The sequence below is a fragment of the Sus scrofa genome, chromosome 2 (assembly GCF_000003025.6).
Source record: "Sus scrofa isolate TJ Tabasco breed Duroc chromosome 2, Sscrofa11.1, whole genome shotgun sequence".
Classification (NCBI taxonomy): domain Eukaryota; kingdom Metazoa; phylum Chordata; class Mammalia; order Artiodactyla; family Suidae; genus Sus; species Sus scrofa.
Window position 1 is genome coordinate 70434616 of NC_010444.4, and position 25345 is coordinate 70459960.

The 25345-nt window shown below is 38.0% G+C and overlaps 1 long non-coding RNA gene across 2 annotated transcripts in view; it reads right to left on the minus strand.

The window, feature by feature from the left end:
- LOC106507293 overlaps nucleotides 1750-25345 on the minus strand; it is an 84232-nt gene continuing 60636 nt past the window's right edge. For both annotated transcript variants that reach the window (XR_002341668.1, XR_002341667.1), the window contains exons 4-5: nucleotides 6887-6951; nucleotides 1750-1881 (exon numbers count right to left, since the gene is read on the minus strand). This is a non-coding gene — a long non-coding RNA (uncharacterized LOC106507293). The remainder of the gene's footprint in view (nucleotides 1882-6886; nucleotides 6952-25345) is intronic.

Sequence of the window (25345 nt, forward strand, 5' to 3'; positions counted from 1 at the left end):
TGGTTTGATCACTAGCTTAATGTTTGGGAGAAGTCATAGATTTTTTTTTTCTTCAAGGCTTTGGATGCTGGGATACATTTTATGTCATAAAATGTTCTTCTATTCTGATGCCTTGTAAAATACCATTAGCTAACACATTTTGTAGGATAATATAGATTAGTCAGTGGAATGGGAAAAAATCATTTTTTCATTCTCCAACTTTGTGTCATAGCTATTCTAGCCTGAAGAGAATTTTCTGGAGAGTTCTCATTTTTTGTGTGTGGCACACAGTTTGTAACTCACATTTTATATGCACCTTGAAGTTTACTAAAGGCCATGTGTAAATTGATCTATATCTGGGATTTCTCTTCTTTGGGGAAATTTAAATGAAAAACTTAATTTTGTTGACATTTATGATCTCTTTATGTTTTCTACCTATTATGTAGGGTGATAAACTTAACATCAAAAGTTTAAATTAGAGGAAGATATCGATAAACAAGTTCACATTAAACCTGACTTCAAGTGTCATACTTCAATTCCTTTATAAAGAAAAAAATAATTTATAAGGCAAATAATAAATGTTAAAAAAAAGCACTCATCTCTCCCAGTTTGTAGCAGTTCAAATTCATGAGAGTGAGAAGAGATATCTAAAGAGTCTGCAAAGGCTATGGTATATCTCAAGTCTCTCTTTTATATGAAAAATAAACAGTTTCTTTCAGAAGATAATAGAGGGGAAAAATAAAAACAATGCTTGGGAAACAGAAAAAAAGAACCTCTCAAATTCCCAAAGTATAAATGATATGAATGAAATTATTTGAGCACAATGAAATGACAGATTTCAATTAAAAATGTAATGCTGTCACTTGGAACTGGTTTTTAGTATCTTATAATATTTGGATAAAAAATTACCCCAAAGTGAATTCACACAGTATCTAGAAAAACCACAGTATTGAGAATAAGTACAAACCAAAAAAAAAAATAAAATAAAAGAGAGAGAGAGAGAGAATAAGTACAAACCACTGGAAGAGAGGCAAAGGACTGTTTACATCAAAATATTGATACTATAATAATTTATTAACAAATAAATATTGATTTTAAATGTGCTTAAATTGAGCTTGTAATTAACAAAGTTAGAATAATAGCAAAAAAATATTCCAAGAAAAGGAGAAGACAAGGATTAACATAGAAAAATTGAACATTTATTCTTAGGAAATACAAAAATGTTACAGCTATTTGAACATCAAAAAACTTCTATTTTAGTGAATGAAATTAAGGAAATATAAGAAAAGTTACGTCTAAAAGGAGACATAAAGAAAAATTACTTTAAAAGTTTAGTGATATCCATGAATATAAAATAGAACAGATGAGGGTTTTTTTCAAAAAAATATAATTGAACAAAATTAGCTTCCTAAGACCTGACTAAATAAAACAGACTTAATAGTGAAAGTCCCTTGAAATGTCTCTATGATGATCAGATAGAAATCCTGCAACATGTCTAAGGAACTATTAAGTCAGGGACTTTTTTAAAGCAGTCCATTTTGGGGAAGGGAAGGAATGCTTATGTCTTGGCTTCTAGCCTTAGGTAAGAACAAGTTCAAATTTGGGATTCAACAGTCGTTCCAAAATGGCTTGTGAGATTTTTTTTTTTTTTTTACACTTTTTACTCCCATCTCTAGAGGAGAATATCTTACAATCTTGTCCATATGATGATCCATCTTCCATTATAAATGCTAAAACAATTCTATGCAGTTGACAAGCCATGTCATCCAGCTAAATAATAATTTACCTCACCCAGAGTTCCCGACAAAATGCTCTAGGATAATTGATTATGATATTCCTCTTCAGAGTGAGAGAGCCTTACCAGAGTCTTCCAAAGGGCTGGGGACAATATTCATGCCATCCCTATAGGCAAAGACAAGAGAATCTCTGAAGGTGAAACCTGAGGGTAAAACCCTTCCCCCCTTCCCTTAGAATGGCTTAGGATTTGTCCCTGAATTACTTGACTTGACCATTCTACCAAACGCTGTCCCCCTCTATTTAGGTGACTATTTAAGAACTACCAATGTGTTCTGGCCTTTCTCTTTGCCATTGAGGAGATCAACAAGAACCCCCACCTCCTCCCTAACAGGTCCTTGGGTTATGATCTCTACAATGCCCTTGAAAGTGATCACAAGACTTTGGAAAATGCCCTGTTTTGGTTCTCTGGAGGGAATCAGACTGTCCCCAACTACAACTGTCACAGACAGAGGAAATCCTTGGTCGTCTTTACAGGAACCGCATCAGCATTTTCAGCTGAGATTGGAACACTTCTGGAGCTATAAAAAATCCCACAGGTGACTGAGCCTGAGCCCTGGTGAGAGATATTCTGCTCTTCTCTATGCCTTTTCTTCTTATCTATCCAAAGGGAAAGGTGGTAGCTATGAGTATGGATTTGGTCCAGTTATAAACACACCCCAGAGACTTCCTCAGATTGTGAGATTAGATTATTCCCTGGGCTGAGAAGGAAGCATAAGGTTAAGGAGAAATACAGTCAATATTTGAAGCCAGATTCATGCTTACGGCCAAGACATCCATCCCACAGATACTTGGAATATTGACCAATAATGGCTCATATGTCTTCACATCATAGGAAATGCTCAGAAATAGGGAATGGCCTCAGCTAAGAAGAGGATATTGTCAGTGCACAGCCAGAAGCCAGAGTTTAGCATACATGGGAAAAAGAAGCCTGGTACCCTAGTCCCTGCTTGGACCAATGCTGAGAGGCTATCCAAGCTCAAGAGAATGCTGAGGATTGGCTGAGACTCAGGTGCAATAGCTCTGAGGTTCAGCATTTCCTTCTTCCTATTTCTGCTTTGCTCCATTCTACGGGTATACTTCTAAGAATCAACCCATACACTTTCCACATGGAACTCTCCATCTCAGGATCTCTTCCTAAATGTAGATCTCTAACAAGCAGCAGGCAAGAGACGTTACTTCTAAGCATACCAGCATTAGATTAGAAGAATGCTGTCCTAGAAATGTTTAGAAAATCTGAGAGGCTATGTATCTGTAAATTCCACAATAACCTAGGTAATACTGAGGTAGGAAATTAAATACAATAATTCAGTTTAATAATAAAAGATATATAGCTTCAAGTTTACATCAATTATTGATTGCTGATATGAAAATAACCCTTCCCAAAGTCCCACAGTGCAAAACTGATGGTGTCACTACCATGGAATTTGTACACCCTGTATAGCACATACCTTTTTCAACTGGAAATCAAAGGAGATAAGAAGCATTACACATTTTCTATAATTCTTTCCTTGAACCTGGTACCACTGATCTGAGGAAATCATATGTCCTTTGCAAAATCAAGGGGTCTAGCTAAACAGTATTTCGTGTGTCCAAAATGACACGAGAACTGTATAATGTCCACTGAAGTCTCCTTCTTTTTCTCAAAGAATCAGGTCAAGTTCTCTATCACAGAAAGAACTGGCTCACCCTCTTTCAAAGGAAGACAAACCCAAATCCACTAAATTTAGAATCATGTTTTTCCTTCTTATTCAGGGCACATATGGTCGGTGTGTGTGTGTGTGTGTGTGTCTTTTCAGAGCTTTACCCATGGTATGTGGAGATTCCCAGGCTAGGGGTCTAATCAGAGCTGTAGCCACTAGCCTACACCAGAGCCACAGCAACGCCAGATCCGAGCCACACCTGCAACCTACACCACAGCTCAGGGCAATGCCAGATCCTTAACCCACTGAGCAAGGCCAGGGATGGAACCCGCAACCTCATGGTTCCTAGTCGGATTCGTTTACTGCTGTGCCACTATGGGAACTCCTACATATGGTCCTTTTGACCCTTTCCTGAGTGGTAAAGACCAATTTCCATCTCTTTATCAGATGGCCAGTAAGGATAGTTCTCTCATCCAGGGATTGGTCTGGTTATTGCTGCATTTTGGCTGGGCCTGGGTGGCACTTCTCTTCTCTGATGATAGGGAAGGGGAGCATTTCCTCTGGGACCTGAAAGCAGAGATGCTACAGAAAGGTATATGTGTGGTCCTAAGTTCACCTTCAGTTTCTGTTATTCATGAGCTGTACAGCCTTCCGCCCACCACCAGCTACCAAAGAGTGTGGAGCGGCCGCCCCGCTGCGCCTAGGTGAAGGGCTAAGCCCGTGGGCACTGCAGCCAGCTGCCTACCTTCATTGCAGGCACTAAGCGGACTCCACGGCCCTGAAGACCCCGGAGCTAACCCCAAAAAGGAACAATGGCAGAATGGAAGGACTAGAGCTCAACTTCTCTCCTAAAAACAACAAAATTCACAACTAAAAGCTGAGCATTCTTCACCCAAATGGACCAGAAAACTTAAAAAAGATATCCTACTTCAGAAGAAAAAGAGGACACATCAAGAGGCAGGAGGGGTGATTTTATGATATAAACAACCCCTTACCTCCTGGGTGGGAAGCTCCACAGACTAGAAACTAACTGGTTCACAGAGACTCACCTACAGGAGTGAGAGTTCTGAGCCACACATCAAACTCTCATGTGTGCGGATCTGGCACTGGGAGAAAGAGCCCCTGGAGCGTCTGGCATTGAAGGCCAGTGGGGCTTGTGCGCAAGAGCTCCATGGGACTGGGGGAAATGGAGACCCCATTCTTAAAAGGCGCACACAGACTTTCACGTGCACTGGGTCCCAGGGCAAAGCAAAGTCTCCATGGGAATCTGAGTCAAACCTGACCACAGTTCTTGGAGGACATCCTGGGAAAACAGGGGTGAATGTGGCTTGTTGTGAGGGAAGGACATTGAAAGCAAAGCTATCAGGAATATTCAACAGCCATGCCTTTCTCTGGAGGTGGCCATTTTGGGAAAATCTGGCCCCACCCGTCAGCCAGCCATTGAGAAGCCCCAGGGCAGACAACAACCCAGGTGGGATCACAGCCCCACCCCTCAGAAAACAGGCTACCTAAAGACCCCTCAGGCACACAGCTGCCTCTAATCCCCTCCAGAGACTAAGCCCCACCCACCCAGAGGGATTAGAATCGGCTCCACCTACCAGGGGGTAGGTATCAGCCCCTCCCATCAGGAAGCCTACAGCAAGCCCCCCCATACTGACTTCAGCCACAGGGGGGCAGACATCAGAAGTAAGAGAGGCTACAACTCTATTATCTGTAAGAAGGTCACCACACCAAAAACCCATCAAAATGAAAAGACAGAGAACTATAACTCAAATGAGGGAGAAAGAAAAAACCCCAGAAAAACAGCTAAGCCATGAGGAGATTCTCAGGCTCCAGGAAAAAGACTTTAGACTGTTGATGCTGAAGATGATGCAAGACATTGGAAATAAACTGGAGGCAAAGATGGATAACTTACAGGAAACACTGACCAAAGAGATACAAGATATCAAACTTAAACAAGAAGAGATGCAAAATACAACAACTGAAATAAAAAAATTCACTAGAAGCAGCTAACAGCAGAATACAGGAGGCAGAAGAACGAATAAGTGAGGTGGAGGACAGATTAGTGGAAATTATGGATGTGGAACAGAAAAGAAAAAAGACTGAAAACAAATGAAGAGAGTCTCAGAGAATTCTGGGACAACGTGAAACGCACCAACATCCGTATTATAGGGGTGCCAGAAGGAGAAGAGAGAGAGAGAAGGAGACAGAAAAAATATTCTAAGAGATAATAGCTGAAAACTTCCCTAACATGGGAAAGGAATCACTCACTCAAATCCAGGAAGCACAACGAGTACCATATGAAAGAAACCGAAGGAGGAACACCCTGAGACACATACTAATCAAACTGACCCAAATTAAAGACAAAGAGAAAATCTTGAAAGCAGCTAGGGAAAAGAAACAAATAACATACAAAGGAACCCCGATAAGGCTATCGGCAGATTTTTCAACAGAAACTCTGCAGACCAGAAGGGAGTGGCATGATATACTTAACAGGATGAAAGGAAAAAACCTCCAGAAAGGTATATGTGTGGACTTTACTGAATAGTTTCCCATCCCTAAGAGAACATTTGAATCAACTGACATAAATTTCTTGACCAAGACCAGAGCTTCATTTGCAAAAGTGCATATAATACATGGTGATGAGGCAATTTTCATGACTCTCAACCTAGGACATAATTTTTATTTAACTTTGGATAAGGTGTGGATTTTGGTGGCAAAGTGTGATATTGTTTTGAATAAGGTGGACAATATACTGAACTCTTTCCATAGAAGTCTCTCCTTTTCACTCCAGAAGAGGGAAATCCCAGGTTTTGAGCACTTTCTCAAAACAGTTGATCCTTCCCAATACCCAGAAGACTTTTACTTCAGTAGAATGTAGCTTAACATTTTGATTGTTTACTTGCTGTATCACTATGTGGGAAAATCAATGAGTGCCCAACAAATTCTTCCTTGCAGTTTATACCAATAAACATTGACATGATCACCATGTCTGACTCTAGCTATATCATCTACAATGCTGTATATTCAGCCCAAGCACTCCATGAATTGTTTCTGGTGAAAACAGAAATGGGATCTCTAGGAGATATAGACCAGGAGATGCTTCTTCCCTGGAAGGTAATTGTCCTTTGGATGCAGGTCATGAATTGACAATCAAAGGATATCTGGTTGTGTTTTATTGAGCTTCATCATCATGACCATATTTTTGCCTCAAGGTCCACAGAATTAGGCACAATGGACAGAGAGTTCTTTCACATTGGTTATACATAGATCTATAAGTGCTATGTTTATCCGAAGAAAGCTGCCATTTGGAGCTGTTTAAGTCTATCTAATAAGAAATTATACCTGATAAATATTTTCTAATGTAGGCTGTAAACCATCCAAAGACAATTCATAATAAAATATATAGGAATCAAAAATTAGGAAAATCTACACTTTTATTTGGAAAGTGCCCAATGCACAACACTTACATATTGACCATGTCTGACCCCAGAAATTTCATCAGAGATGCCACATACGCTGTGATCCAAGTGCCCTGTGAAATAATATTGAGGAAATTATAATTGACATTTACTTGTTACCCTACACTGAGCCCCATAAATGAGTTATTTTTAGACAGATCTATTCTTACAAAATATGCACACAATCCTAGGAGCAGGGAACATGGTCTCCATTTGAAATGTATGATCATGGGAGTTCCTGTCCTGGCGCAGTGGTTGATGAATCCAACTGGGAACCATGGGGTTGAGGGTTCAGTCCCTGGCCTTGCTTAGTGGGTTGGGGATCCGGAGTTTCTGTGAGCTGTGGTGTAGGTTGCAGACGCGGTTAGAATCCAGTGTTGCTGTGGCTCTGGCGTATGCTGGCAGCTACAGCTCTGATTGGACCCCTAGCCTGGGAACCTCCATATGCCATGGGAGCAGCCCTAGAAAAGGCAAAAAGACACAAAAAAATGTATGATCATGGATACTTACAAGTTTAAGATATCTTCCTGTGTTATGAATGTATTTACATGAATTTTTATCCCAGGCTTTTCTGAATCTACATCTCCTCTATATGGTATACTTAAGAACTCTGTTGTCATACACAAGGCATAAATATATTTAACCAAATATTGATGAAAGCAAAGGAACTAATTAGCTTTAATACATGTCTATCTTTTAAATATCTTAGGAAATTAAATCAAATATCTATGTATAGAAATTAATGTCAGACTGTTAATTCACTGGATGATTTTTACATTATTAACAATAATATCTGACAAGGAACTTAGCACTCATTTAGTTTTGGCTTTTAGAAAGTAGGTGACCTTTACAATATTACTTCAAATGATGTAATTCTGGATTACTTAGGATGCATCTACCACATGTGATTGAGGCTTAAATGCTAGTTCCTTAAAAAAAAAGTCAATGAAAAGAGCAAAGTAGAGAACTCTAAATGTCTGTCCTTCCAAGAAAGTGTTAAATAGATGAAAAAATTGATCAGAATTAGCTTTTTCAGAATTCTGGCATCCAAACAAAAGCTTCTAAAAGGGGGAATGCTTAATGAAGAAAAGAACAGGTGAATTTTGGTATAAAACATCATGATGTCTTAATTTACTCTGGTACCATTCTTTACTCCCCAGCTCAACAGAGATCTTTTAAACAAAACTGAACATTCTCAGTACAATTTACCATTTCCAGAAGGAGTTTTATGAACCTCATTCTAAAAAATTAACATCCTTTATTTTGACCTACCTGGTGGTTCTCTGAAGGATTGATCTAAGCCTTACCTTTATTTTGCCTCACTTTCAACTTTTCTAAGTCCTGAGTATCTAAGGGGGTAAATGTTGAAAGCATATAAAGATATCAGTTGCCACATGGGGTCAGAAATAACAATTAGGGAATACTATAGAAAAACTGTAAAACACTGGGAGAAAGTCTGCCTAAAGAGATGCTTTGGATAATAAGAGCTTTGAAGAATTATTCCATGGAAATAATTCCATGGAATTTAGAACTTTATGCATAGGGTTTGGCTTCTAATCAGAAGAAAAGTCCTGAGAAAGCCCTAAGTGATCAATTCTGCTGAAAGTCAGGCTTCATTCAAGAGGGAAGTGAAGGCTAAGACAGAGCTGTAACTGCCAGGCTGAATGTTATTAAAGTCTTGCTTCAAAACGCAAAAGAGTCCACCTCTAGAGTGTCTCATTACTGTATGACCTAGCACTTCTGCTCTTAGATATTTACACTCTAAAACTGAAAACAGGTATTCATACCAAAATTTGCATATGGATATTCAGAGCAGCACTCTAGATAACAGCAAGAAGTGGAAACAACTCCAATTTCCATCAACCAATGAATGGATAATAAAAAAATAATATATCCATTCAGAAGAATAAGATGGAGCCATTAGAGGAAATGCATCACTGATACACATTTAAACCTTGAAAAGTTATGCAAAAACCCACCAAAAAACTTACAAAAAAACCAGCAAGAGTTTCTATGGTTCAAAGATTAAAAGGCTAAATTAAAAACACCATTAATAGTCTACAGATTGTAGATTTTACTCTTCTCTCATTGTGAGTGTGTTCACTCCATTATCACTAGACAATTATACTCTTGGCCAAAAATGTAAGAGAAAAATGTCCATGTTGCACTTCTTCACAGAACAGGCATTTCCTTCCAGAAGCCTCCTGAGCAAACTTTATGGCTCATGCTGCCCCAAAGAACATGACTAATGCACACTTTGAACAGGTGAATTCAATCTCTTCTCTGTTTTCAGAATAAGAGGTAAATTTACATTCATGTCACTAGAGTCTGAGAGATGGTAAACAACAAAACAAAGAAACAAACCCCTTAATTTCTACCAACAAGAAAGTATGAAGTCGGGGAGGTAGGAAAGAGTCGTTGCTTTGTAAGTATGGGCCTTCCATGTCTAATTTGAATGCACTTTCCATTTTTCAATCTTTCTTTTCCTCTAGCTTCACCAATTCCTGGATAAAATTCAATTTCTAAACAGTGCAGGGGAGCACATGTCCTTAGATGAGAAGAGACACCATATGGTGGAGTATGATATCCTGAATGTTGTGAGTTTTCCAGGCAGTCTTGGGCTCCTGATTAAAGTGGGGAAGTTTGGTTCCAATAGCCCATATGATCAAAGCTTTGTGATCAACGAAGAGATGATGGAATGGCCTATTGGATTCGAAGACGTATGACATCTTTTCAAAATTAGATGTATACACTGTAGACATATTAGAGCAGAATCCTCCTATGAACAGAAGTGTGAATCCACTATTTTGAGCACTAAATTCACTCTTTGAATGCAACATCTTGACTTCATAATGTCATCTTACATAAAATCTGAGCCAATGTCTAGAAGGAACAGGTTTGTATATGACATTATGATTTTTTATTGAATTATAGTTGATATACAGTATTATATGTTACAGATGTACAGTACAATGATTCATAATTTTAAAAGTATACACAATTTAGACTTATTATAAAATACTGGCTGTAGTCCATGTATTCCATGTATTGTACCTTATATCCATGTTGCTTATTTTAACAACATTGTTTTCATCTCTTTATACCCTACCACTATTTTACCCATCCCCCTATGTTCTTCTAACTGGTAACCAGTAGTTTGTCCTCTATAATGGTAAGTCTATTTGTTTTCTGTTATAGTCCCTAAGTCATTGAATTTTTAGATTCCACATACAAGTGGTATCACCCAGCATTTGTCTTTCTCTGACCTATTTCACTTGGCTTAATACCCTCTAAGTCTATCCATGGGGCTGCAAGTGGAAAATTTTCACTTTTTTTTATGGCTGAGTACTTTTCCATTGTCTACATATTACCACATCTTTATCCAATCATGTATTGATGGACATTTAGGTTGCCTCCATATCACTGCCATATAAACAATGCTGCTATGAACGTAGGGGACCGTGTATCTTGTCAAATTAGTCTGTTCCTTTAGATATAACCCAGGAGTAGAATTTCTAGGTCATATGGTAGTTCTATTTTTAATTTTTTGAGAAACCTCCATTCTATTTTCCACACTGGCAGCCACCAATTTACATTCCCACCAACATGCAGGAAGGTCCCCTTTCTCCACATCCTTGCCAACATTTGTTCCTTGTGTTCTTTTTGAAAACAGTCATTCTGATATCTCACCGTGGTCTCATTTACATTTCCCTGTTGATGCCGAATGTTGTGTATCTGGTCAGGTGCCTGTTGGCCATTTGCATTTACTCTTTGGAAAACTGTCTATGCAGTTCTTCTGCCCATTTTTACATCAGGTTGTTTGTTTTATAAAGTTAATTTTTGGAGTTTGTCTGCTTTTCACATTATTAGGATCTTCTACCTAGAATGTACAGCCCTTTGTGCAGCAATGGATGAGAAGACAGTAAAATATTTTTCTGCAGATAAATATCATGACCATAAAGATATATGAATTGACAGATTTATTGGGATGAGGTGGTTAGGTAAGAGAAAAACAAGTTTTGCTGTCAGGAATGTATGTAATAAAAGTGATTGTTCTGAGTTTATTTTCTTCTTCTATTTCTTGAGGAAGGAACTCAGGTTATTAAGACATCTAACATAAGCATATACTGCAATGAATTTCACTCTTGGCATGTATTATTTGCACTCTATTAATCTGACATGCCATATTTTCTTGCCCTTTTTATCTATTTCAAAAATTTCCTTTGAAAAGTTCTATTTGTACCATAGGCTACAGAGGTTGTCTCTGTAAATATTTAAGAAAAAAGAAAGGGAAAAAACCTTACTATTCCACACTTAGATGTCTAGATAATATCAAATAGTTGGGGATGAGGAGGAGGCACAGTGATGTAACAGAAAGTGAAATGTCCTTTCTTCTTCTGGGAGAAATACAGACACTTCTCTTAGTAGCCAGTAATGTGCAAAAGTATGATCAATGACACTCTATTTTTCCTTTTAGATACTAAAATCTGTGTGTAGCCAAAGTTGCAGTTCAGGATTCAGGAAAATTCCACAAGAAGGAAGGGCCTATTTGCTGCTTTACTTGGGCTTCTTGCCCAGAGAGACACATTTCCAGCCACATAGATATAAAAATTTAGAATTGCCTATGGTAACTCCACCTCTTATCTATTTCTCAATGAAAAGGAAACTGAGAGCTTTGGAAAAGGAGTCATCAGGTACCAGTTTCTCATTAATGCATTCATTCATTCATTCTTTTGACTTTTACATGTTTATTGTCATAAAATATACATAATATAAATTTACCATCTTAACCTTTTTAAGATTAAAATTCAGGGACATAAGTACATCTTCATTGTTGCACAACCTTCTCCTCTATCCATCTACAGAACTCATCATACCTAACTTCATCTCCACAATTATTGAACAGTTACTCCCAATTACTCCCTTCCCCAGCTCCCGTGTAAATACTATTCCACCTTCTGGGTCTATGAATTTGAAGTACAGCTACATTATATCAGTAGAATCATACAGCATTTGTTCTTTGGATTATTTCACAAAGCATAACACTTGTAAGATTCATCCACGTTGGAATCTGTGTCCAATCAATTCCTTCTTTTTAAAGGTAGAATAATATTGCATTGTATGTATGTACCATATTTTGTTTATCCATTTATCTGTCAACAGACATTTACCCTTGAATCCCCCTTTGGGTTACAGTAAGTAATGCGACCAATGTCCATTTAAATCAGTGCCTTCAATTTTGGGGGATATATGGCTAGATGGGAATTGTTTACTCCTACTGTAATTCTATGTTTAATTTTTTGAGAAACTGCTAGCCCCTTTTCAACAGCTTTTGCACCATTTTACACATCTGCCAAGAATGTACAAAGGTTCCAATTTTAACACCATCACTAACATTTCCCAATTTGATGTGTTGGAATACTATACCACAGATAATCAACATGTCAACGTGCACAATGCACATATGCACAATTGGAGGAAATATTTCTGTTTTACATAATATTTAAATGTGAAGAAATTGTGAACATGAAATGATGCGTGTGATGTCTCCCAAGATGCAAAGCAGTGCATCCAGTGCCCAGACCAAGAGTATCCAAACAGGGGGAGAAATCGCTGCCTCCCCAAAGTTGTGACCTTCCTGGCCTACGAGGATTCCTTGGGGATGGCACTAGTCTGCATGGCTCTGTGCTTCTGTGTCATACAGCTGGGGTTTTGTGGGTCTTTGTGAAGCACTGAGACACCCCCATTGTCAAAGCCAATAACTGGACTCTCAGCTAAATCCTGCTTATCTCCCTCCTCCTGTACTTCCCCTGCTCCTTTCTCTACATTGGTCAACCCAATACAGCCACCTGCATCCTCAAGCAAGTTGTATTTGGAGCCGTGTTCACTGTGGCTGTTGCCACTGTTCTGGCCAAAACACTTACTATGATTCTGGCATTCAAGGCCATGAGACCAGGAAGAACCATGAGAAGATTGCTGGTAACAGGAGCTTCAGTTAGATGTCATTCCCATCTGCTTCCAAGTGATTATCTGTGGAGTCTGGCTGGGAACCTCTCCCCCTTTCCTTGAGATAGACACTCATTCTAAGCCCAAGAGCCTCATCATCGTGTGCAACAAGGGTTCTGCCACAGCCTTCTACTCTGACTTTGGATATCTGGGCTCTTTGGCCCTGAGGAGTTTCTCCTTGGCTTTCTTGGCCAGGAGCCTACCTGACACCTTCAATGAAGCCAAGTTCCTGACCTTCAGCATGCTGGTGTTCTGCACTGTCTGGGTCACCTTCATCCCTGTCTACCACAGCACCAAGGGCAAGGTCATGGTGGCCGTGGAGATCTTCTCCATCTTGGCCTCCAGTGCTGGGCTACTGGGCTGCATCTTTGCTCCCAAGTGCTATATTATTCTCCGAAGACCTGATGAGAACTCTTTGAAAGCTTTAAGGAATCAAATAGATTCTAAGAGAAATAGGCATTCAGGGTTTATCTCATAATAAGTCTCTATCACATTTGGTTCTGAACAATATATCACTCAAATAATTTTTTTTTGGTTTTTTTTTTTTTTTTTTTTTTTTTTTTTTATGGCTGCACCCCTGGCCTATGGAGGTTCCCAGACTAGGGGTTGAATCAGAGCTGTAGTTGCTGGTCTATGCCACAGCCACAGCCACAATGGATCCAAGCCGTGTCTGCAACCTCCACAACAGCTCATGGCAATGCACAGAGCAAGGCCAGGGATCGAATCTGTCCTCATGGATGCTATTCAGATTTGTTTCCGCTGAGCCACAATGGGAACTCCCCAGATAGGTAATATTACATGTTTCTTCTTTCGATATTAGAAATCATCAAAACTGCTTTACCTCTATTTCTCAAGTGATTCTCCCCTCACTGTTTCAAAGTCTATGTAAAATACACTCAATCATTAAGACATTCTGATAGGTGTTCTATCTCAGATTAATGGCTATCCTCACAGCTTTTGCCAATGAGTCTAACTCCATCATGAAGTATACAGCAAGCACATCCTTATTGCTTCACCCATTTCTGGATCTAAAATGTCATTTTACAACTAAAAACATTTAAGACCACCTTTTATTGTATCTTTTCTGTTTTGTTTCATCAACTGATAGTATAAAGATGCATATTTGGGTGAAAAATTGAAGGTATGCAAGCTTTTCACATAAGTTAGTGTAACTCCATTAGAGATTTTAATTTAAAATTTCATTAAAAATGAATTTTTAAATAGTTTTTCAGAATGCTGAAGGCAGTTAAATTTTAATAACTATTATATTTTCCTCATCCTTTAAAATTATCATTTTATAACATACTTGAAATGTAACTTTATCAACTACTAAACTTTCCCATAAACATGGGATTCTTTCTGGAGCTTCTGTTTTAATATTCAGTTTGCTTTTTATCTTCCAAGAATGAATTTTTGACAATGTTGTGATATATTAATTTTTCCATATCCTGTCTTTATCCCAATAAAAGTTCTTATTTCTCATTGACAAATTTCCTTTCCTTATGAATTTGAGAACAAACCACTCCACATCCTAAAAATTATACTATGGTTCTAACTTTATTACACTGAATCATATACTTTGGATGAAAATGTGCTCATTACTCTATTTTAACCATTGATAAAGATGGTATTTATTTAATGTTTTATTTCCTCTTGATGCTTTATCATATTTTGTTTCACTTTATCTATTGCATTTGTTTTAGAATTCATTGATTTGTCATTATTCTTATTATTGCCTCCTTCCAGTTGTTCAGAGTTCACTCGGATATCCTCTTTTGTATTTCTTGAGGAAGGAGTTCACATTATAGATTTCAGACATTTCTTCTCTTCATTTTCCTTCCACTAGACACAGCCTGCAATAGCTTGATATGGGAATCTCAGTTTCCATACCAGGGATCAAACCTGGCAGCAGTGGTGCAAGTGCCTAATCCTAACTAGAAGACCAGTGGGGAAATAGACATCTCTTCTAAGAATATACTGCAATAAAATTCCTGCTCAGCACTTTTTTTCATATTCCAGAAATTCTGACATGCCACAGTTTCATGGTTGACATTTTATTGATTTTTAAATTTCCCACTGACAGTTTCTACTTTTTTCATAACTTATTCATAAGTGTGTTTAATAATATCCAATCATTTAGAGATTTTTTTTGTCTCTTTGTCGTCTTAGGGCCGAACCCATAGCATATGGAGGTATCCAGGCTAGGGGTCAAATTGGAGCTACAGCTGCCAGCCTATGCCACAGCCACAGCAACTCAGGATCCGAGACTTGTCTGTGACCTACACCACAGCTCACAGCAACTTCAGATCCTTAACCCACTGAGTGAGGCCAGGGATCAAATCCACAACCTCATGGTTCTTAGGTGAATTCGTTTCTGCTGTGCCACAACGGGAACTCCCATTCAGAGGTTTTCTTGTTATATTTATTTTTTAATGGAAGAGTGTTTCCATTATGGTCAGAAAACATACTCTGTATCATTTCAATTCTTTATATTTCTTGAGGGGTTTTTTTTTTTGGTAACGCAGAAAATGTATTTTAGCAGATGGTCCATGGGGGTTTGATAGTAATGTGCATTCTGCTGTTGTTGAATGGACTGTTTTTATAAAATTCTAATGTGTGATCTATACATGTCAACTAGATATTGATCAAGGTTCAGTTCTTGTATATTCCTACTGACATTTTGACTAGTACTCTTAATTTGCTGATGGTGGGGATTGAAGACTCCACTTAAACTTTTGCATTCCTCTATTTTTCATTTCAGTTATAGTTGTTTTTTTTTTTTTAATTTTGGCCGGTCTTCATTTTTCCCAGCCTTATTTACTGAAGAGACAGTCCTTGCTCCACTGTATATTCTTGGTTCCCTTGTCAAATATTAGGTGACTCTATGTGCACAGGTTTATTTCTGGGCTCTCTATAGTCTTCCATTTGTGTGTGTGTGTGTGTGTGTGTGTGTGTGTGTGTGTGTGTATCACTTCCAAAATGTTTTGATTACTATAGCATAAATACATAAAGATTATAGCCTAAATACATAGTCAAACATTAACATAGAGCTGAACTAAATAAAGCAAATATTAACGGACAAAAGGGAGAAATTGACAGCAACACAGTATAGTAAGAAAATTAAGCCTACTGACATCAACAAACAGATTAACAAAACACAAATTCATAAGAGGACACTGGCCTTCAACTTCACATATTATCAAATGAATATCATAGACCCATATGGAACATTCCATCTAAAACAGAAGAGTACACATATATTCAAGTGGACATGGGATATTCTCCAGTTTAAATCACATGCTAGTTCACAGAACAAGTTTCAGGAAATTTTAAAAAACTTAAATCATATTAAGCACCTTTCCTACTTGCAACACTATCAGACTGTATCAACTCTAAGATAAAAAGGACAAAACCCACAAACATGTAGAAGTTATGCAATATTCTATTAAACAACTAATGGGTCACTGAAAGAAATAAAAAGAAAAAAATACCTAGAGTCAAATGAAAGTGAAACATAATAATACAAATTGATGGAACACAGCAAAAGCAGTTCTCAGAGGGAAGTTTATAGCAACAGTAGCTTACCTCAGGAAAGAAAAAACATCTGATGCAAAAACCTAGCCTTACACCTAGAGGAACCAGAAAAGAAGAACAAAGAAAACACAAAATTGGTAGAATGAATGAAATCGTAAAGATGAGAGCAAAAATAAATGAAATAGAGACTAAAAAATAGTAGAAAGAGGCCAATGAAACTAAGAGCTGGTTCACTGAAAAGATAAATAAAACTAATAAACTTTTCTCAGATGCATCAAGGGAAAAAAAAAGAGAGAAAAATAATAAATTGAGAAATGGAAAAGAAGTTACAATTGATCTCACTGAAATACCAAGGGTGATAAAAAATTATCACCAGGAATATTCCAATAAAATAGAAAATGAAGAATGGACAAATTACTAGAAATGTACAATCGCCCAGGCCAAACAGGAAGAAATGGAAAATCAGAACAGACCAATTGCCAGTAATGTAACAGAATCAGAAATTTTAAAAATTCCCAGAGTTCCTGAAGTGGCTCAGTGGTAACAAACCTGACTAGTATCCATGAGGACATGGGTTCAATACGTGGCCTGAGTGGGTTAAGGACATGGCATTGCTGTGAGCTGTGCTATAGGTCACAGATGTGGCTCAGATCCCACACTGCTGTGGCTGTAGCGTAGGTCAGCACCTACAGCTCCTATTTGACCCCTGGCCTGGGAACTTCCATGTGTTGTGGATGTGGCCCTACAAAGACAAAAAAAAAGATATTTTAAAAATTCCCAACAAACAAAAGTCCAGGACAAGATGGCATCATAGGTGAATTTTACCAAATATTTAATGAAGATTTAGCATGTATTCTTTTCAAACTATTCAAAGAAATCAGAGGAAGGTGTTTTTCTGAACCCATCCTACAAGGCCACCATCTCCCAGACCAAAACCAGACAAAGACAATTAAAAGCAATTCTCACTGATGAGCATAGATGCAAAAATCCTCATGAAGAAAAACAAATCCAACAACATATTAAAATGATCATATACAGTGAGCCAATGGGATTCATTCCAGTGATACAAGGATTTTCAATGTCTTCAAATCAATCATTATGGAAGTGGTGTGGAAAGGAGGATTTCTAAAAAAGTTTCACTGAGGTATAGCTGATTTACAATGTTGTGATAATTTCTGCTGTACAACAAATTGAGTTATACATATACACACATACATTCTTTTTTCAGATTCTTTTCCCATATAGATTACCACAGAATATTGGGTTGAGTTCCCTGTGCTATATAGCAGGTCCCTGTTGGCCAACCATTCCATATTCCACAGTGTGCATAGGCCAGTCTTAAACCCCCAATTCCTCCCTCCCCCCATCTGCCCCCTTTGGTAACTGTAAATTTGTTTTCAAAGTCTGAGTCTGTCTCTGTTGTGAAAAATAAGTTCACTTGAATCCATTTGAAATTCCACATAGAAGTGATATCATATGATGACTGTCTTTCAATATCAAATTCACTTCACTTAGTATGATAATCTCTAGGTTCATCAATGTGGCTACAAAAACCGTTTTCATACTTTTTTAAAATAACCATGTAATAGTCTATTACATATATTACATCTTCCTTATCCATTCCCCTGTCAAAGGACATTTAGGTTGCTTCCATGTCCTAGTTCTGTAAATAGTGCTGCGATGAATACTGGAGTGCATGCATCTTTTCTATGGTTTTTCTCCAGGCAGATGCCTAAGAGTGGGAATGATGGATCATATGATAAATATGTTTTTAGTTTTTTGAGGGACCTCTGTACAGTTTTCTATAGTGGTTGTATTGTTGCGGAAACCGCAAAAACTGTGGCAGTGGAAGGAGACAAACTGCACTCGGAGACAGGGAAAAGCAAGGTTTATTCAGCACCGGTGCAGGCTCAGAGGAGTCACCTCCAGAGTCTGAGCACCAGGTCTTTGTTCTCAGCAACTTTTATACATTACAGGGTCTTGATTTTCCCATGTAAGCAGCCCCAGACCTCCCCCCTTCCCCAAGCAGTGTTTCTCCCTAAGAAACTGAGCAAGCAAGGTTACAGAAGCAGAACTGATAAGCAATGCTGGGTACACCATTAGCAGGGCTGCTGGCTTGGACATAGGGCACACAGTTGCTACATTATTACAAGAAGGGTGCTAGGAGGCAAGCATAGGTCCAAAGGCTTGCAGCTGCATTTTTAGCCAAGGGGGGGTTGTTCTTTAGTTAAAAGTCTTATTTCAGTATCCATTTACATTCCAACAGTGTAGGAGGGTTCCTTTTTTTTTTTTTTTTTTGTCTTTTGTCTTTTGTTGTTGGTATTTCTTGTGGCTACAGCTCCGATTAGACCCCTAGCCTGGAAACCTCCATATGCCATGGGTGAGGCCCTCAAAAGACAAAAAAAGAGTATATGAAAAACTACTCAGGCATAAAAAAGAATGAAAGTTTGCCATTTTCAACAACATGGAAAGATTTGGGGCTGTTATGCCAAATGAAAAAAGCCATACAGGGAAAGACAGTGTATGATATCACTTCTATGTGAAATCTAAGAATAAAACAAACCAATGAATATAACAAAAAAGAAACAGCCTCACATATAGAGAACAAACTCTTGGGTACCAGTGGGGAGAGCAGAGGGGGAGGGACAGGAATGTGATAGGGGTTTAAGAGCTACAGATTATTATGTATAAATTCAATGAGGTGAAAGGATATAGTGGTCAACATGGGGGACATAGCCAATATTTGATAATAACTATAAATGGAGTCAAATTTGTTAAATTGTAAATTACTTATTATACACATAAAATATTTACATCAACTATACTTCGATTTTTAAAATTAAAAATAGAACAGTTCTAGGAGGCGAAAATTAGGAAGGACATAGTTAATGAAATAGTACCATTAAACAAATGAATTTCATTGAAATTCATGCAATAGTTCATCCAAATACAGCAGAATACACATTTCCTCAAGTTTCCTCTGCAACATTCCCCAAAATAGATCACAATCTGGGCCATAACACGCACATTTTTTTTAGGGCTGCACCCATGGCACACAGAAATTCCCAGGCTAGAGTTCGAATCAGAGCTGCAGCTGTTGGCGTATGCCCATCCACAGCAACGTGGGATCTGAGCTGCATCTGCAACCTACACCACAACTCACGGCAAAGCTGGATCCTTAACCCACTGAGCAAGACCAGGCATTGAACTCATACCATCCTGGACACTAGTCAGGTTCATTACTGCTGAGCCATGACAGGAACTCCAGGGCCATAGCATGTACATTAAAATCACTGAAAGAATAAAAATCAAACAAGATATGCCTTCAGACTATAATTGCATTTATCTACAAAACAATAACATAATGATAGCTGAAAAACCCTCGATAGGTTTGGTTTTTAAACAACACACTTCTAAATTACACACCTTTCAATGAGAGTGATGTCAATAAGATAGTGGAATAGGTGTTTTGTGCTGAAATCTCCCTGTAGTGCATCAATTTTGACAACCACACAGGAATGAGAATACCTTTTGGGGAGTTCAATGGAGTAGTTCGAACATATCAGTGCAACAACAACAACAGCAAAGACTAAGAACAGACAAACTGCAGAAATAAGAACAGTTTCACTTTACCCACTTCACCCATCCCCCCAAGCAGTACATCTCATTACCAAGAGAGACCCTTTTCATTGACTAGTGATTCCTCCACTAAAGAAAGTGGGAGCATGTTGACTGATCACTTGGCCTCCCCTCAGGTTTAGGACACAATCCAGGAGGCATGCTGCTTTCTCATTCACTAAGAGTAACAAGGGGTTTTGCATGGATGAGGGGCTGGAAGGCTGGTACAAGGGAGTCACGAACATGCATATCAATCAGGGCTTGGAAATTCAAAAAATGCCTGCTGACCTCACTAATTGCTCACTGACATCATTAGAAGGCTTGAACACCAGCCACTTGGGATACTATGTCTCCAGACACTTTCAACTGGCCCTCAGGCACACCTAATGTATAAAGGCCCACCCTGTGTCTGGCTCCCCATGTGCCCCCTGATGATGAGCATCTGTACATGACTTATAAATACACAAGTTTAGCTGGTTTGACTCAGAGGGACTGGGAGAAGGCATACCAACTTGATTTTTTTAAGGGGACTACCCTAGGAAAAACAAACACTGCACCCTGGCTGGCTGTGAGGGATCGAGGAAAGGTATGCACTCTTAAGAATTCTGCCCAGGAGTTCCCGTCGTGGCGCAGTGGTTAACGAATCTGACTAGGAACCATGAGGTTGCGGGTTCGGTCCCTGCCCTTGCTCAGTGGGTTAACGATCCGGCGTTGCCGTGAGCTGTGGTGTAGGTTGCAGACGCGGCTCGGATCCTGCGTTGCTGTGCCTCTGGCGTAGGCCGGTGGCTACAGCTCCGATTCAACCCCTAGCCTGGGAACCTCCATATGCCGCAGGAGCGGCCCAAGAAATAGCAACAACAAGAACAACAACAACAAAAGACAAAAAGACAAAAAATAAAAATAAAAAAAATAAAAAAAAAAAAGAATTCTGCCCAAAGAGAGAGTAAGAGGTATAAAGCAGGGACATACACAGGAAAGTCTGAGAGAGCCTCAGAATATATGGATGGAATGGTAAACTTGTTTCTCTCCCAAAGCCAATCAGTAAAATCTAGACAAGATAACTATTTCTTCAAATGCAAAGGCAAGAATACAAGACCACAAAAACACTGAAAACTAAGGAAAAAACTTACCACAAAGAAACACAATAATTTTTCAGTTACCTATCCCACAGAAATGAAGATCTAAAATCTGTCTCACAGGAGTTCCTGTTGTGGTTCAGCAGGTTAAGAACTTGACATAAAGTCCATGAGGATGCATGTTTGATACCTGGCCTTAATCAGTGTTTCAAAAATTGGCATTGCCCCAAGGTCACAGATGCGGTTCAAAGCTGGCACTGCTGTGGCTATGGTGTAGGTTGGCAGCTGGAGCTCCAGTTTGACCCCTAGATCAGGAACTTCCATATGCCACATGCATGGCCACAAAAAAAATAAAAAATAAAAGTAAAAAATAATTGTTTCACAAAGAATTCAAAATAATTCTTTTAACAATGGACAGTAAGCTTTATGAGCAAAGCCCATCCAATGAAATCAGGAAAACAATACCTGAAAAAAATTAGAAGTTCAAGAGATAGATAGAAATCATAAAGAACCAAACAGAAACCTTTGAGCTGAAGAATACTGTGAAAGAAGTAACATGTGACTGACTTGATCATGACTTGATCAAAAACTGACTTGATCATGCAAAAGAAAATCTGTGAAACACTATGCAGAGCATTTGAAATTATGTGTCTAGAGGAGTGAAAAAGAATGAAGAAAGCATACAAGGTTCATGGGATACCATCAGGATAAATATTATATGCTTTTGAGAAATCCAGGAAGGAGAAGAGACATTAAAAATTATTTGTAGAAATGGCTGCAAATGTCTCAAACTTTGGGAAAGATATGAGCTACCAGTTAATAAAGTCAAATGTCCCAAAAGAGGTTCAACCACAAAGGCTTCACAAAACAGATTATAATCATATGATCAAAAATCAAAGAAAAAGACAGAATTTGAATGTAGCAAGAGGAATGGGACTCATCACTAACAAAGAAGTCCCCATCAGACTTTCAATGCATTTCTCAGCAGAACATACAAGCTTGGACAGAATTGGATGCTATATTCAAAGTACTGAAAGAAATAAACTGCCAACCAAAATGTTTGATCTGGTAAAGCTGTCCCTCAGAAATGAAGGAAAGGTAGTCTTTCACAGACAAGCAGACAGAGGATTTTTATCACCATTAGACTTGCCTTACAAGAAATGCTACAAAGAGTTCTTCAATATGAAGTGAATGGACATTAATTAGTAACATGCAAACATATGAAAGAATAAAACTAACTGGTCAAAGAAAGTAAGAATTGGCTTTTTGAAAAGATAAATCAAATTGACAAATCTTTACTTAGACTAAGAAAAAAGAAGATTCAAATTACTGAAATCAGAATTGAATGTGGAGAAGTTACAACTGATACAAAAAAAAAAAAGGATCATTACATATTACTGGGGAAACAAACTGGATAACCCCACCACACACAATGGATAAATTCCTAGGAATTTAAAACATGAATCATGCAGAAATAGAAAATCCAAATAGACCAATAATGATTACAGATGACATTGAATACATAGTGAAAAATACCACCCCAAAGAAAAGCCCAGGACCAGATGACTTCACTAGTGAATTCCACCAAGCAACTGAAGAAGAATTAATACCAATCCTTCACAAACTCTTGCAAGAAACTGAAAAGGAAGAAACATTTCCAAAGTCATTTTCTCAGGCAAGCATAACCTTGATATCAAAACTGGACAAATTACTGAAATAAATCAGATTAGTCAAATGAAGGATAAAAACCACGTGATCATCTTAATTGGTGCAGAATAAGCCTTTGACAACACTCCAAACCCATTCATGTTGAAAATTCTCCACAAATTTAATACTAAAGGAAATCACCATAGCAAGATAAAGGCGAAATATGAAGAGCCCAGAACTAACATCATACTCAATGGTGTAAAACTGAAAGCTCTTCTTTTAAAATCCAGAACATGACAAGGATGCCTACTCTTGACACTTCTATTCAACACAGTACTGACATTCCTAGCCAGAGCAATTAGACAAGAAACAAGAAAGAAAAGTTATTCAAATTGAAAAGGGAAAAGCAAACGGTCTCTATTTGTATATGACATCATTTTACATATAGAAACCCTAAAGACTTCACTAAAAGCCGTTAGAAGTAATAAAAGAATTCAGTAAAGTCGCGAGATATAAAATCACATCTAAAAAGCAGTTTCATTCAGTAAACTAACAAAATTTCTAAAAAAAAATTAAGACAACAATGCATTCATGAAAGCATTAAAACCAAGAAAATATTTACTGATATATGTAACTAAAGAGGTGAAAGATATGTACACTGAAACACTAGTGAAGGAAATTTAAATTGTAGGAGTGTGTGTGTGTGTATGTATGTGTGTATATATATATTTGTGTGTGTGTATATATATTTGAGTGTGTGGGTGTATATATAGGTACATAAACGTGTATTTGTGTATATGATGTGGTGTATATATATATATTTATGAGTGTATATATACTCATGTATATGTATGCGTATGTATGTGTGTGTGTGTATATATATATATATATATATATATATGATGTGGTGTATGTGTATAAATGGAAAGATAACCTGTGAACATGGAATTTAAGAATTAGTATGGTTAAAATGTCCATACATTCCAAAGTAAACTACAGATTCAATGCAATGCAATTCAATGGAATTCTCAAAATTCCGTGACATTTTTCAGAGTAATATACACAGATATCCTTACACTTATATGTAACCAAAAGAGATACTGAATAGCTAAAGAAACTTGATGAAGAACAACAAAACCAGAAGCATCATACTTCCTGATTTTTCTGTAACTATATTACAAAGCTATAACAATGAAAGTGTGGTACTGATAGAAAAATAGACACATAGACCAATGGTACAGAAAACAGAATCCCACAAATACACAGACAGGTAATCTTCAACAAAGGTTAGAATACACAAGAGCATAAGGACAGTCTTCAATCTTTTGGTTGTGGGAAAACCAGATATTCACATGTAAAAGAATTCAGTCAAACATTTATTTTTTTACCATAAACAAAAATCAACTCAAAGGGGACTAAAGACCTGAAATCATAAAAGATCTAAAATAAAACAGAAAAATGGCCCTTCATGTTGGTTTTAGAAATGATATTTTGGATTTGACACCAAAAGCACAGGCAACAAAAGTGAAAATAAACAAGTGGGAAAACATCAAACTTGAAGTTTCTGCATAGTAAAGGAAACAATCAATGAAATGAGCAGACAACTTATGGACTGGGAGAAAACAGTTTGAACCCATATATTTGATGAGGAGTTAATATCCAAACTCACACAGCTCAACAGCAAGAAAATGGGGAAAAAAAAGATTAGAAAAATGGAGAAAGGTCTTGAATTGGTATTTTTCCTAAGACATACTAACAACCAAGTGGCACGTGATGAGGTCCACGTGATACCATGATTCATAAGAAGCAATCAATATACATTTGGTCTTTGTCCCCATTCTGACATAGGGCTCTTGAAAGTTTTGTGATTACAGTTTGATAAGAATGTCTTGTTCTAATGAGATGACTCTGGATGTGTTCTTGGATGGCTTCTGCATAATGGCTGGTGTCCAGAAAGACCAAGCCATGATAAGGAGCTTGGAATTTTCAACTCCACAAACCTACCCTCTTGAGAAGGGGAAAAAGCTAAAAATGGAGTTAACCATGGCTCATGCCTACATGACAAAGTCTCCATAAAAATTCCAATAGGAGGGAGTTCAGAGAGCTTCCAAGTCAGTGTACATCCACATGCAAGCAGAGTCATATGCCCCAATTCCACAGGGACAGAAGCTCCTGAGTTCCAGACCCTCAGGAGACCTAGGCCTACATATCTCTTCATCTGGCTATTTATCTCTATCTTTTATCATGTCCTTTAATAACCTAGTAAACATAAGTAAGAGTTCCCCTGAGTTCTGAGAACCAGTTTAGCAAATAATCAAATCCAAGGGGGAGGAGGTCATGGGAACTTCTGATTTGTAGCCAGATCAGACAGAAGCTGTGGATAAACCACTACCTAAGGCTCAAGTGGGCCTTAGCTTAGAGACCCTGACCTCAGGCTGCTACACCCACTGGAGGTCCTCCGGAACAGTGTTGATATATTAAATGAAAAAAACCCAGAGTTGGAACAATCCAGCAAAATCACTAAAACCTTGTATTGTTGTAGGGCTTATGTACAGAGAAAGGAGACTGCAAGCCTTTTTGCCAGGAA